This window comes from Notamacropus eugenii, chromosome 4, assembly GCF_028372415.1.
Source record: "Notamacropus eugenii isolate mMacEug1 chromosome 4, mMacEug1.pri_v2, whole genome shotgun sequence".
Taxonomy (NCBI): domain Eukaryota; kingdom Metazoa; phylum Chordata; class Mammalia; order Diprotodontia; family Macropodidae; genus Notamacropus; species Notamacropus eugenii.
Window position 1 is genome coordinate 92,039,335 of NC_092875.1, and position 15,862 is coordinate 92,055,196.

The 15,862-nt window shown below is 41.1% G+C and overlaps 1 long non-coding RNA gene across 1 annotated transcript in view; it reads left to right on the plus strand.

The window, feature by feature from the left end:
- The window catches only part of LOC140500391 (uncharacterized), a 90,543-nt gene extending 81,542 nt beyond the window's left edge, over window positions 1-9,001 (plus strand). The window contains exon 3 of the long non-coding RNA XR_011965716.1: window positions 7,920-9,001. This is a non-coding gene — a long non-coding RNA (uncharacterized lncRNA). The remainder of the gene's footprint in view (window positions 1-7,919) is intronic.
- The last annotated feature ends 6,861 nt before the right edge of the window (window positions 9,002-15,862 follow it).

Consider the following 15,862-nt stretch of genomic DNA (forward strand, 5'->3'; position numbering starts at 1 on the left):
TTATTCTAAGGCTTAAAAGATGGAATGTAGAATTTTAGAGCTGGAAGGAATCCCTGAACATTAAATGTTACAATATGGAATATTAGAGCTTATAGACCAGGGATGCCCAGCCATTTTTGGTCCACATCCCAATTAATCTTCCTACACATTCTATTCATGAAAGGATATGAATCCCAGAGTCTACCATGCATAGGAAGAGAATTAATTTCCATAGTAGGATGCAATTATTGGTCAAATATTCATGCACACCATTGATAAGGTTCTCATGGTCCTTGGGGGTGTGCATACATTGATTGGGAATTCCTATTATATAGACTATGTATAGAGCCTCATTCAACCTCTGCTCCTTTGCCTCACAGAGTGCCTTTCTTCCTTCAAGATGCAGTTTCAAAAAGCCTTTCCTGATCCTCCCAAAATGCAACTTCTTGTCCTCTTATAGCACCCTGTATCTAACTACCTTGTATATATCTTTATTTACTCCCTTCCTATTTATACTGTATGTTTTTTATGGGCCCTGGTTGTCTCTCTCATCAGAATGCAAGCTTCTTGCAGATAATCAGTTTCATTCTTAGCACTTGTATCCCTGGTACCTAGGAGAGGGCCCAAACACATAATAAGCACTTAATAAATACTTATTGATTGAGTCATCCATTCATCTTACAGAGAAGAAGGCTGAGGCCCAGAGCTGGGCCTCAACTCCCTTACCTGTCAAATGAGGGGATTGGAACCAGATAATTAGCCACCAGGGAGTTCCTAGTCTGAGGAAAGGTGGGGGAGAGAAATATAACTCTTGACTTCTAAGAAGATAGGGAGAGATATGGTTTTTGACCTCAGGAAGTGAGAGACAGCAGATCTTGGTGCAGGGTAGGAGACAAAAGATGTGAAGAAGGACCCGTTTTGCTGGAATAGAAGGTACCAGTTAGAAACCAGTAGGAGATCACAGTTATAAGGTAGTCTGGGGAAAAATCCTCAAGGGCCTTCACAAGCAGGCAAAGAAATTTGAACTTGAAATTGTAGGCAAAGTTGATTCAGTGAGGCTACTCTCTTTAAAGTCACTGATTTCTTCCTACCATCTCAATATAATAGCACTTTTTGAGTCTTTATGCTCCATGGTCTATTCAAAACTTCTGCTGCTGCTGACCATTCCCTCCAATCAATCAATTTACTTAATAATTTTAATTATTATTATTTATTAATCAATAAGCATTTATTAAACAGTTACCATGTAGCAGGCACTACGTAAGATGCCATGAATAGAAATACAAAGAATTTCTAGTTGCAAGGAGTGCCAACTGGATAAGCTTTACTATGTTTTTCTCTCTTGGCTTTTAAGACTGTCCTGCATCTCCTCCTATGTCTTTAGTTGGTCCTCCTCTTGTCTTCTTCCAGATCCACTAATGTACATGCCTTCTTTATCTCTTCTTTTGTCTACACTCATCCCTTTGGCAGGATCATTCATTACCATAGTTTCAGTGACCTCAAATGACCATAGCTTCTAAGCAAATGCCCCCCAAATCATTGTCTCTTATCTTGACCTCCCTTTCTTACCCAAATCATCAGGTCTACTCCACTCATGTCCTTTGGGAATGTCAAAGTTAAAATGTCCTGAACTGAATTCATCATCTTTTCCCCTGCTACATGATGCAGTGGAACATAGAATTTATATAGAGCTTACTATGTGCCAGGCAGTGGGCTAAGAGCACTGAGTCTGAATAAGAAAGATCCAAGTTCAAATGTGACCTGAGATACTTACAAGCTGTGTGATCCTGGGAAAGTCACTTGACCTCAGTTTTTTTTCCATTATAAAAGGGAGTTAATAGTAGCACCCACCTCCCAAGCTGATGTGAGGATTCAATGAGATGATATTTGGAGAGGGCTAACGCAGTGCTTGGCACACAATAGGCATTTAATAAATGCTTATTTTCTTCCTTTCCATTAAATCTGCTTTTCTTGTTAGTGTCACTATTTTTGTCTAGAATACTCATCTATGTGGTTTCCCACTTGCTATGGTTTTTCTTCTCTCTGGATCTTGTATCCACCTACCCTAGTACACACCAGACAAACATGTATGAAAATGTCCTGTGCTCCACTCTCTCTATGCCTTTGCTCACATGTTCTATGCCAGGACTACCCTCTCTCCTGCCAAACCCCTTGAAATTCCAAGGTCAGTGGCCTGGATCCAATCTATCACATAGCACTTTGTTTTGTATCACTCTAATGATTTTTTAAAAATGTAATACACATGGTGTAGTGGAAAGATCACTGAATTGGGGCTCAGACCTAGACCTGAATTCTGATTGTCATTTACTTGACCTCTTGATCTCTCTGCTGCCTTTGAAACCACTGGTCACCCTCTCTGTCCTTGATATTCCCTTCTCTCTAGGTTTTTGAGATACTACTTTCTCCTGATTCTTTTCCCGTCTATCTGACTGCTTCTCTGTCTTCTTTGCTGGCTTCTTATCCAGATCATACCCTCCAGGTGTAGTGTCTTTCAGGATTCTGTCCTGGGTTTTTCTTTCCTCTCTCTATATTACTTCAATTTGTGATCTCATCAGTTCCTATGGATGAAATTACCATCTGTAGATTTTCAAATCTGCCTTTCCTGCCCCCAAACTCTCTGTGACCTCCATACTCTTATCTCTAACTGGCTTTCAGTCATCTTAAACTAGATGTCCAGTAAACTCAATATATCCAAAACAGATCTCTTAGTTTTTTCCTCTAAACCCTCTCCTCATCCCCTACTTTCCCTAGTACTGTGTGATGTTGAATCATTTCAGTTGTGTCCAACTCTTTGTGACTCCATTTGGGGTTTTCTTGGCAAAGTTACTAGAGTCATTTGCCATTTCCTTCTCCAGCTCATTTTGCAGATGAGGAAACAGAGGCAAACAGGGTTAAGTGACTTGCTCAGGGTCACCCTGCTAGTAAGTGTCTGAGGGTATATTTGAACTCAAGTCTTCCAAACTCCACTGTGTCACCTCGATGCCCCGTATTACTATATTGGGCAACACTATTCTCCCAGTCCCTCAAGCTTGCAACTTAGGAATCTTGTCATCCTCAACTTCTCCATGTCTTTCACACCCCACCCTATCTGTTGAGTATGCCTGTTAACTTCACCTCTACAACATCTCTCAAAGTCCTTTGGTTTTCTGACACTGCTCACACCCTGCAGCAGGCCTTCATCCCCTCATCCCCGGACTGTTGCAATATTTGCTAGTGGGTCTCTCTGCCTCAGGTCTCTCTTTACTCTAATCTATCCTCCATTCAGTAACCAACGTAATTTCCCTAAAGAATGTCACCTCCCTCCTCCTACTCAATAAATTCCAGTGGCTTCCAGGAACAAATACAAAATCCTCCATTTGTGTTCAGAACCCTGCATAAGCCAGGCCCCTCTCACCCTTCCAGTCTTCTTACACTTGCCACCTACTTTCCAATCAAGTAACACCGGACTCCTGCTGCTTCTGCCAACTCCATCCCTTGGTCCAGATATTTTCTCTGCCTGTTCCCATTGCCTGGAGTGCTCTCCATCCCCCCAAGCTTCCCTATATTCCTCTAGTCCTATTTAAAATCTCATCTTCTCCAGGCAGCCTCTCCCAACTCCTCTTAATTTCAGTACCTTCTCTCTATTACTTCTTATTTATCCTGTATGTAGTTTGTATGTGCATTTTCTTTTTTGCCTATTGTCTGCTTTGTTAGATTGTGAGCTTCTTGAGGGCAGGGACTGCCTTTTGCTTCTGCTTGTATTCCTAGTGCTTAGCGCTTGGCTTGGCACATTGTAGGGCCTTTATAAATGTTTATCAACTTACTGCCTGACAACTATGTGTGCGATCTCAAGCTTTAATTTTATCATCTCTAAAATGAGGCGATTAGATTCTTGAACCTGTGAAGACCCCAGGGGAAGCAAGGTGGTGCTGCCCCATTTGATCTCCACAACAACCCTAGGAGGAGACAAATACTATTATGGGCCCCATTTTATAGTTGAGGAAATAGAGGCAGACAAAATTAAGTGAACTTGTGTAGGGTCACATAGCTACTAAATTTTTGAGGCTGAATTTGAACTCAGGTCTTCCTGACTCCCAACCCACCTCGCAAAGACCATATCATCGAAGCTTTCTTTTTCAATGTTTTAACTTAAAATGTTCTTTATACAGTAGATACTCAATCAGTATTGGAATAAGAGAGAGAGATGGAGGAGAGCTAGGAGTTAGAAAAATTACTGGTATTGCAGTTCCGTGCAGTATGAATTGGAGGATGAGAGAATGGAGCTGGGAGGCCTATTAGGAGACCATCATAATAATCCAACTAGGTGGGCAGCTAGGGCTCACAGTGGATAGAGTGCCAGGCCTGGGGTCAGGAAGATTCATGTTCTCCTGAGTTCAGATCCAACCTCAGACACTTACTAGCTATGTGACCCTGGGGAAATTACTTAACCCTATGTGCCTCAGTTTCCTCATCTATAAAATGATCTGGAGAAGGGAGTGGCAAAGAGCTCTAATATCTGCCAAGAAACCCCGAATGGGGTCGTGAAGAGTTGAACTTGACTGAAAAATGATTGAACAACAACGTATTATAACCCAAGTGAAAAGTCAGTCAGTCAGTCAATCAGTCCGAAAGCCTTTACTAAGTATTTACTGTGTTCTGGTCACCGTGCTAAGTGCTGGACATACAAAGTAAGGCAAAAACACAGTCCCTAACCTCAAAGAGCTTGTGTTCCAATGGGAGAGAAAGCATGAAAAAACTATTTACAAACAAGATCTTTCCCTGATAAATGTATAGAGAGATAGCAGTGATTAGGCAGATGTCCTGGAACAGAGGTGGGGGACAGTGCATAATAGATCGATCAATAGTGCATGGTAATAGACTGAATATCAGGGAGAGAGGAGAATGAGGAATAACCATGGTTTTTAGGTTCCATGGCCGAGTGGGAAGGTGGTGGTGCCATCCAGGAAGACAGTGTTATGGAAAGACAAAATATCATTACTGCTAATGGCAGGGACTGAGAATAGTGGGGACATCATCGCAGGAAGAGACACTGGATATATCCAAGGGGAAGAATAAATTGGGAGAAGATGATTCTGGGTAAGGGATCCAAGTGGTGGGATCCTCTAGGGGATGGGTCTGCAGAAAGAAGTTGGAAGTCAGGCCAAAGCTGTTGTCTTCCTGACTCTCCCATTCTTTCCCACCCACCCTTTTCTATTTCTGGCAGGCAATTTGGCTTTCAAGTGCTGTCCACTTGCAATAATAAATTGAATAATTAAATTAAATCCACAGAAGGGAATTAAATATTAATTTCTAATAAGCCACTCAGAGTGTTCCCTGAGGTCAGGGAGATGAGGGAAGAGAAGGGTGGGCACACATTCAGCAGCCAGAGAGGAGCCTGGAATTCCCAGGCTCTCTTGAGGTTGAGAGAGGTCAGCATGACTGAATAGAAAGAAGTCTGGGCTGGGAGCCAGGAGACACCAGCTTGAGTCTGAGCTCTGGCCTTAGCCACCAAGTCATTGTGGGATCCTGGGCAAGACCCTGCCCTTCTCTAGGCCTCAGTTTCTTCATCTTAATCATTGACTTTTGACAGGGTTACTAGATGATGAATCAGAGATACACTATGAACATAGTATCCCTGAATTTCAGCATGGTATTCATTCAATTATATTCAAAAGTAATTAATTAAGTCCTTATTGTGCTAGGAATTATGGTAGGTCCTAGGAATTTGAAGTCAGACACAAAACAGTCCTGTCCTCAAGGATGTATACATAAAGAAAAATATTAAATAGTGATAAAAATTGCTATGGACAGCTGGGTGGTATAACGATAATGTACTGGGTCTGGAGTCAGGAAGTCTCATCTTCCTGAGTTCACATCTGGCCTCTGACATTTATCAGCTGTCTGACTCTGGGCAAGTCACTTAACCCTGTTTGCATCAGTTTCCTCATCTGTAAAATGGGCTGGAGGAGGAAATGGCAAACCATGCCAGTATCTTTCCCAAGAAGACATCAAATGGGGTCACAAAGAATCAGACACAACAGAAAATAAGTGAACAACAACAAAACATTGCTAACATTTTAAAAGCACTTTGAGATTTGCAAAGTGCTATACACACATTATCTCCTTTGATCCTCACCTGTAGGGTAGATACAGCAAATATTATGATGCTCATGTTACAGATAAACCTTTGAAAGTGAAGAAGTCAAGGAAACTGATGGAAGAATAGTGAATTACTCAGTGTCACATAGCTAGTGTTAGAGGGAGGCTTTAAATCTAGATCTTCCTGATTCCAAATCCACTACACCACTCACTATACCAACTTGCCTTTCAAGTACAAAATATACGTGAAGTAAATTTCCCTGGGGAGGGCACAAGCCACTGGGAGAGATAAGAGAGGCTTCTTTGGGAGACAGCACTTGAGATGAGCTTTGAAGAAAGCCAGGGATTCGAAGAGGCAGAGGGGAAGAGGGGAATTCTTCTAAGCATGGGAGACAGCCTTGTAAATGCTTGAGCGATGGAGCAAGGTATAACAACCAGGCCATTGTGGTTGGAATGCTGAGCAAATGAAGAAAAGCAATATGTAATAAGCCTGGAAAGGTGGGCTCGAATCAGATTGTTAAGGCATTTAAAAGGAAAATGGTGGAATTGGTCAATTTCTCAGAAGATGGATAGAGGAATGGATGGATGGATGGATGGATGGATGAGTCCATGGGTAGAAGAGTGGATTGACACGTAGACTGACAGTCAAAACATTTATTAATCATTTAATTTGTGGTAGGTATTAAGTGATAGAGATACAAATACAAACAAGCATAGGGAAGACTACACAGAAAAAGGAACTGGAAGGAGGGAAGGAGGTAGAGTTGATGGTCTGAGTGGGAAAGATATGGAGTGGGAAGGGCAATGGACCAGACAAGAACACATCTCTCAGAGCTAAAGGAAACCAAGGCAGAATCCAAGGTATAAAAAGAGGGGAGTTGGAAAATGGTAGTCTGTGTAGAAAAGGCATGGTGTGGAACAGGCTGCATCTGGTGCTTGGGCCTATGCTAGTTAACATTTTTATCAGTGATTTGGATAAAAGAATAGGTTAAGTTCATCCAATTTGCTTAGGAGCCAAATGTGGGAGGGATAACACCCTCCATGGGAGTCAAGCTCTGAAAAGATCTTGCCAGGCTATATCATTGGAATGAATCTAATAAGAAATAATTCAATAGGAATCACTGTAAAGTCTTTTATTTGGATAATAAAAATCAATTTACTGAGTATGTTAAACACCAGTTTGTCTGAAAAAGATCTGGGGGTTTTAATGGACCTCAAGCTTGAATGGAATCAGCTGTATGATTTGGCAGTCAGAATAGTCAATGCAATTTTGGGTCTCATTAAGGGAGGCCTCACTTTCAGGAATAAGGAGGCAATGGTCCTACTCTACTCTCATTAGACTTCATTGAGAGCATTGTGTTCAGTTGTAGGTGAAACTGTTTTAGGTCTTTGATAATCTGGAGAATATCTAGAGGGAAGTGACTAGGATGGTGAAAACCCTTGAATCTGTTATTTGGGTGCTCCACATGGCACGTCACCTCCTGACTCTGGACATTTTCACTGACTGTCCCTCATGCTTTAATGTCTCTTCTTTTTCATTTCCACCTCCTAGCTTCCGCAGCTTCCTTCATGTCTCAGCTAATATGCTACTTTCTGCAAGAAACCTTTCCCAGTCCTCAATTTAATGCCTTCCCTCTGAGAATACCCTCAATTTAGCCTGTCTAAAACTCATTTGAACATAGTTGTTTGCACTTTGCCTCTTCCATTAGACTGTGAATTCTTCGAGAGCAGGGGCTGTTTAGTTTTTCTTTTTGTCTTGCTTTGTATGCCTAGAACTTAGCACACTTCCTGGAACATAGTAAGCCCTTTATAAAAATGCTAATTTTCTCATTCACTGACAGGTAGAAGGAAACAAAGATGTTTGACTTGAAGATGAGATGACATATGGAGGACATAGTGATACTGATTGCCTTCAAATATTTGAAAGACTATCATGTGGCAGAAACATTGATGGCCTCTAAAAATGTCATCAAGAGCCAGGAACAATGGGTAGAAGATAAAAAGAGGTAAATTGAGGCTTGATGTTGGGAAAAACCTTTTTTATGTTTACTTATGGTTATTTATGTCCAAAAGTAGATTGACTTAAGAGGTGGAATGTTTTTCTTCTTTGGAGGTCTTTCAGTAGAGGTCGAAGGCTCTGCTGGTTGGCTACCAAAAGCTGGATAACCATTTTTCTGGTATATTATAGTAGGAATTCCTTATGGGTGTAGGCTGGATTAGATATATGCTGGGATCTCTCCCAACTCCCAAATTCTGTGATTCAGTGCTGAAACGATGAGATGTGAGCTGGATGACTATATAGTGAGGTCCATCTAAAACTATTTGAATAAATTTGAATAAAATGAAAGAATTTGAATTTTTGTTGGTCCTGTTTCCTACTTGTTGATAGCATCTCTGACAGAGGTACATGTTTAGTCTCTCCTTGAATATTTCTGGTGATAGGGAGCTTGCTACCTTTTGAAGCAGCTTATTCATTCATGGGATCGCTCTCATTGGTAGGAAGTACTTTCTTGTAATGAAATCAAAGCTTTTTCCTTATTCTTTCCTCAACACTGGTCCTCTGCAGCATTCAGCTAAGGAGAAAGAGGACTTTTAAATGTTGAATACAGTGATTCAGCTTCAGAGACCACAACTCAAATGGGCTGGCCACGTTGTTCAAATGCAAAATGTACGCTGGCCAAAAAGACTATTTTATAGAGAACTCACACAGGGCAAAGCAATACAAAGACTCAAGGTCTCTCTCAAGAACTTTGGAATTGAGTGTTCAATGTGGGAGACACTGGCACAGGACCGCTCAGCATGGTGTGCCCACATCAGAGAAAGTGCTGTGCTCTATGAGCAAAGCAGAATTGAAACAACTCAAAGGAAATGCAGGATATGGAAATTTAGAGTATGTTCACACAGACTATTTGTGCCTGATCTGTGGTGGAGCATTCTGAACTCATATTGGTCTGATCACCTATAGTCAGATACACTGAAACTTGACTTTATCATAGTGATGTCATTTGGTCCTCTTAGAGAATGAAGGACAACAACCAACCAACAGGGATTCCTTTACCGGAGACAATCATGGGTATCACTGCCTAGGTGCATCTTCTTCCTTAGCAAAGCTCAAAGTTCATAATTTAAAGGTCAGACCTATTTATTTGTTGGGGCCCAAGAGTCCTTTGGAACTGGAGTCATGATATAAATTCCCAAGAAACTTCACAGAAATCAGGAACTGAGAGAGCTTTGAAGGACAACAGAGGGAAAGAGGAGAAAGATGGAGGGGCAGGGCTGAATGGGTGGAAAGACATTCATCTTGATTATTTGTGGACCTGAATCTCTGTCTGTTTCTTATTCTCCTGTACCCCTTGAACTTCCAACCCTCCCATCACCATGGTATGAAGCTCGATCCCAAGCCTGGTTGAATTCTCCCCTTTTTGCTGCAAAAGCCCACCAAGGATTTTGCCTATATCACAGTCCCATCTCCTATCTATGTGAAAGAAGGAGCCAATCAGCCAGTCAGTTGGACCACGAAGGTATCAGTCAGTCAGACAATCAGATAGTCAGTCAGTCAATGAATTTTTCAGCCAGTCAGACAAGCAACTAGTCACTCAGTCAATTAATCAGCTAGTCAGTCAATATTTGTTGATCATTTGCTCTATTCATATTCTTTCTTTAGCTGATGAAATTCCTCCTGGGAGATCTAGTTCACACTTTATTAAGTGACCATAGGTCAGCACCATCTTGTCAAGTATTAAAAAAAATGGAATCATTAATTGGAAGAGTGACTTTTACTGCACGGTGCACAGATATCTGACCATGGCAAGAGGGATATCTGCTAAAGAAAGGTGAGGGGGAAGGATGACAGGAAGGGGAAAAATTATTAAGCACCTACTACATGCTAGGCACTACATAAACATTATCTAATTGATTCTTACAACAGTCCTGGGAAGTAGGTGCTATTTTTATCCCTATTTTATAGTTGAGGAAACTGAGGCAACAGGCATCAGATTTGCCTACGATGACACAGCTAGAAAATATTTAAGGTGAAATTTGTATACAGATCTTCTTGATGCCAAAGTGCCACCTAGAAAACCAGTCCAAGCAGCTCAAACCAAATCAAACTCATTAAAACTAGTCCAAAGCAGTTCAAACCAATTCAAACTTATTCAAACCAGTTCAAATTCATTGAAGTTAATTTGAACCATTTGAAGTCAGTCCAAAGTGGTTCAAATCTGTTAAAACTGGTCAAAAGCAGTTCGAACTAGTCAAAACAGGTCTAAACCAATTGAAATTAGCCACAACCAGTTCAAATGAGCTAAAACCAGTCATGTGTCAAAGCAAGTTTAAATTAATTCAGACTGGTCCAAACCTGCTTAAACTAGTTCAAACTGGTCAAACTCAACTGGTTGAAATGACTTCAATGGCTCAAAATCAGTTCAAACAAATTCATACAGTCTGAAACTGGTTCAAGAGATGATTAGAAAGCACCTGAACTGAGGTTTGACTTTACATTGTCTGACTTTAAGACCAGGGATTTCTGGTCTTAACTGAGTCAAGAGGACTGGATTGTGGGAAATTTTGATCTGACAATGGAGGACAAAACAAAAGGCATCAATTTTCAAAAAGTTTTCTGAATGGAGGACACTATGAGCCTTGAAACTTTTACAGCCTCAGCCAGTAATTAACCACAAGAGAAATTCTAGGTCCATAAGCTGCTTTCCACCATGGCCTTGTTGCCCCTAGCCCAGATGTGGGCTTCTCAAAGTTTTGTCTTCAGATGCCTCTCATTCAAATGTGATTTGAAGGCAGGAGGGAACTGGATTCTTTTCAAATGCAAATAATCCTATGAAGAACAACATATGGCCCAGGTGCCTGTGGGAACCTGTCCCCCTCCAGCTAAGCTTTGGTAACATTGTCTTTTAAGGGGCCCCCAGACATATACTCAAGGCCTGCTGGAGGAGGAGATGAATGGAAGTACAGTGAGGCCGCAGAAAAGGAGGGCTGGGGAGGCAGGGGAACCCGATCTTATCCTTCAGAGTTTCAAAGTCTAACAGGAAAAATGGAATATAGAATGATAATAATAATATTACCCATAATGACAAGGGCAGTAATGCTTCAGGACTTGGATGGAGATGGGTCTGTGATCTTTTTGGTGTCATTCCTCCCGTTGTAGTTCAGATTACAACCCATGCATGCTCTCTCATCTTGTGCCACTCTTGTCCATAGGGGAGGGGAGTCCTGTGCGGAAGACTGAAATTCTTTTCATTCTGTCAATTCTGCAAGTCCTTGGTAGCTTATAGTCTTTTACAGTTGCTTAAGGACACTATTCTCAGTTAAAACACCTTGGTTATAGAAGGAGCACTTGAACCCAGGTCTTATCTAAGCTACCTTTTATTCCCTAGGCAGTGGTGATATCTCTGTCCTTCCCCCTATCCTCCATGGTGGTCCATCTTTAGTGCTGATGACCTTTCCCTGATTCTTTCAACATTTGATGGTTACCAGGAGAGAATGGTGATGGCTCATTTGTTGTTCTCCATTCTGGATATGTGACTGGCCCACCTACTTTTCCCATCATCCATCTCTTTGATATGTAAAGACATGCATAAATTATAATAATAATAAATTGCAATTTGCTGTGGCCAGCACAGTTGGGCAGGTCTGGGGCCGTTATGGGGCTCACAGAGTGAGGATGAAAAGACAGGCGGGACATAGCAGTCTGAACAAGCTGAGTTTACTCTAGACATACTGAGCCAACAAATCAAAGGGGTTGGGGTGTTTATATAGTAAAAAACCATAGGGTTGGTGATCAAGGCATGCGAACAGAACAGATTGCGATTAGTTGCAAGGGGGGGCCTCAAAGCCTCTTTTCCTGGAATATTATCCTGTATGGCATGAGCCTCAATTCCTGGAATTTCAATACCCGAATTCAAGGACATGCACCTGAGAACAGTATCCCACTTAACTTCTCAAGTTAGCTATTATCTTCCCTTGGAGGAGGGGAACTCTTGATAAGGGGCTCTTTCAAACCCCTCAAGGTTCTCTACAGCAATTCTACAGCACTTTAAAGTTTATAGATAATAGCTAGCATTTTATAGCACCTTATGGTTTGTATAACACCGTTCAAATACAGTATCTCATTTAATTGTCACAAGCATTTAGATAGTGCTGGTACATGTCAGGCACCTTGCTAAGCACTTTTTACAAATGTTGTATCACTTGATCCTCACAACAAGGTGTTTTTATTATCATCCCAGTTTTACAGATAAGGAAACTGAAGCAGATAGAAGTTAAATGACTTTTTCAGGGTCACACAATTCAGGTCTTCCTCCCTCCAGGTCCAGGATTCTACATTCTAACTACTTGCCTCACAGTAGTTTCCTATGTAACTCAAAGATTATCAGGCCTATTCTATAGAGGAAGAAATTGACTCTGTGGATAAGTATTAGAACTCAATCTTGAATCCAGGTCTCCTGCTTCATGTTGAAGTGATCCACACTGCCCACCAGCCTAGTCTTTTTCTGTAGTCCTTTAAGGTTTTCCTACAATAACCCTGTAAAGTAAGTCAATTTCTTTCCTTCCTCCCTTCCTCCTTTCTCTTTTCCTTCCTTCCTTTCTTCCTTCTTCAAGTCTTTCCCCCTTTAGTATTTTAGAGTACAAGGCCAATGTTGCATCAATTATTCAATCAAGCAGCAAGTCATTACTAAGCAACTGTCCTTGTTCATTCGTTTCAGTTGTGTATGACTTGTCACAATCCCATTTGGCATTTTGTTAGCAAAGAGACTGGAATGGTTTGCCATTTCTTTCTCCAGGTCATTTTACAGATGAAGAAACTGAATCAAACAGGGTTAAGTGACTGGTCCAGAGTCACAAAGCTAGCAAGTGTCTGAGACCAGATTTGAACCCTCAACTGATAAGTCTTCCTGATTCCAAGCCCAGTGCTCTATTGATTGCACCACCTTATTCCAAGCACATGTTATGCTCAAGGATGCAAATAGAAAGAATGAAACAATTTCTATTCACAAATAGTCCCACCATGGTATTTTATACTCAGGAGTCATTTAATTCAAAATAACATCTCTAAGAGAAGACACAGAAAGCATTTATTTGAATAATAATATTATCTCCTGTGTCGATTGTCTTTTAAGGTTTAAAAAATTCTTTCCTTACAAAAACCCTGCCAAGTAGGTAATGTAAAGCCATTTCCCTCATCGTATAGATAAGGAAAAGGAGATTCAAAAGTAGGCAGTGAAAATATTATAAATTATGTTAGCCTCAGGCCCCTGGGTTGTGCAGTAGATAGAACAGGACTAGAGAGTCAGAAAACACCAGTGGGAATCCTGCTTCAGATCTTTCTAGCTGTGTGACCCTGGGAAGTTATTTAACCTCTCTCAGTCTCAGTTTACTCATCTGTAAAATGCCTTACAGGTTGGTTGTGAGGATCAAGTCAGTTAGCACATGTAAAGGGCTTTACAAACCAAAATATACTATATTAATACTATTATTGTTCCCAATTTAACTAATGAAGAAGTAAAGGGACTTACTCAAGGGCATATAGCTAGAATTAAAACCAGGATTCAAACTTAAGTAAGTATTAATTCCAAATTAAGTCTTCTCTCCATGACTCTGCTGTTCTGCTCTAGTATAAGTCCTTTAGATATTTAAATGTAATTAGTATATCAATTAATCAGTCAAAAAGCATTTATTAAGTATTTACTATATACCAGGCATTGTGCTTTGGGGTTACAAAGAAAGACAAAATAGAAACCAAAGCCAGTCCCCTGTCACCAAGTGTGAGTGTTCATCCTTCGTTGTCAAAGAAGATCATACCATCAGAGAAATAATGACATGACTTGCACTTGACTTTGTTTTGAGTGAGGGAGGGCTGTGCAGGTCACCAGCCTCACTTTTCCTCCAGAGCCATCTGAATCCAGTGACCAGATATTCATCAGGATGACTAGAGATGACTCAGGATGAGGCAATTGGGGTTAAGTGACTTGCCCAAGGTCACACAGCTAGTGAGTGGGTCAAGTGTCTGAGGTGAGATTTGAACTCAGGTCCTCCTGACTCCTGCACTGGTGCTCTATCCACTGCACGACCTAGCTGCCCCCATCTCCAAGTAGAGTATATTCTAATGGAAGAGACAACATGTCTCCTAGGAAATAAATATTATAACCAGTGGTTGGCCTTCTCTAATACTTGGGACCCTATGTATTTAGCGGTCACTGAAGGGCTTGCCCTGACATGGCATGAATACCACCAGCATATATTCATCAGGTTCTCAGAGAAACAGGTCTCATTTCATTCCTTTAGTTCTATCCCTTGGTGAGTAGTGTGAATATTCTCTTCTCTAATGGTTTTCTGTCATTAAATTAAATCTCAGGGCTCTGTCTCCTATCCCACTTAGGAAAATTCCATCTCTTTACCTCATATGAGATGCTTTGTTCAAGGTCATTTAGAAGACTTTGTATGAGCCTTAACTAGAAAAGAAACAGTGATAGGAAAACAGAAGGTTGATAACTATGCCCCCAGCATGTACTTTGCCATCCTGGGAATCATCTGGGTCCTTTATCAACCCATCAGTGGAAGGCCACTTGCAGCTTGCTTTTGTGAAAATGAAGAATGGTACTTTCTTCTTGAAGCACCAATGGATGGTGGTGGTATGATTCCACACACCTATAAATCTCTGATTGAAAAGAAAGGATAAATAGAAGGCTGTTTAAAGGGTGCCTAGATTCCATGTTCTTTCAGGACTTTAAATACTCTTAACAACTGTCCACTATTTGTGATTTCTAGTGGACTATATTTCTTTAAAAATGACAAATTTGCCTTTTTATAATTCTGTTCAATTAGGCGAGTCTTGGCAATTCAGGCCCCGTTGATCCTGGCTAGGACTTATCACTCACAGAACCCTCTATCAGGGGATTAGCTCCCTGGTGAAATCTGCAGGTAATTGGAATGCTGTGCTGGTCTTTCCTGAAGATGACACAGTAGGTGTAAAACTAACATTGACCTCCCTCCAAAGCAATCATGTCTCTGCTTCCCTATTTTCAGGTTTGCTTTTGGCTGTGTATATTAAATTGTGTCTCTGTCCTTTTAATACTGGGCAAAGCTGAGGGGTTTCCATACCATGGGACTTAAGCTTTTAGAGTTCCACCAGGCAGTCAGAAAGAGGAAAAGCAGCTAAGAACTTTCCTCAAGCAAATCTCTATTTGCCCAATCGTTTTTTTCCCCGCATTCAAATTCATTCATCTCTGCCATCTCAACCCCAACCCGCTTTAATTCTCTTGCCTTCAGCTTTGTCTATCACCTTCACTGATGTTCAGAGTAGTGTTCCTCAGCTCTTTTCAGCCCCAGATATCTGCAGCTGGGGGTCCAGCATGCTATATTCACAACCGCAGCTGGAATCTGTATTTTCTTCCGATGGTGGATGCTTCAATATTTCACAGACCCATGATTTTATGAATACTGAGTACAGCTTCCAACACCCCTTCCATACCTAAATAGATCGTCTTTAGAAGTTGTCATGGTCAAAAAATTCACCACCCTGTGGTCAATTTGATGTTGAGCCTCTCTGTCCCTAGCTATGGTGTTCCATGAATAGATACCAAGCTCATCAATAGGTCCACCATACCTGATTACTTTCAGTTTGGTAGATTTCCATAGCTCATCCTCTACTGGCGTAGATTTCAAGAATAACTGACTTGAAGTATTCCAGATTTGGAAGGTATCTTAGTGACCATAGCCTAATTTATAGCTAGAAAGAATCCCTAGTGTAACACATCTGGACAGCTAGATG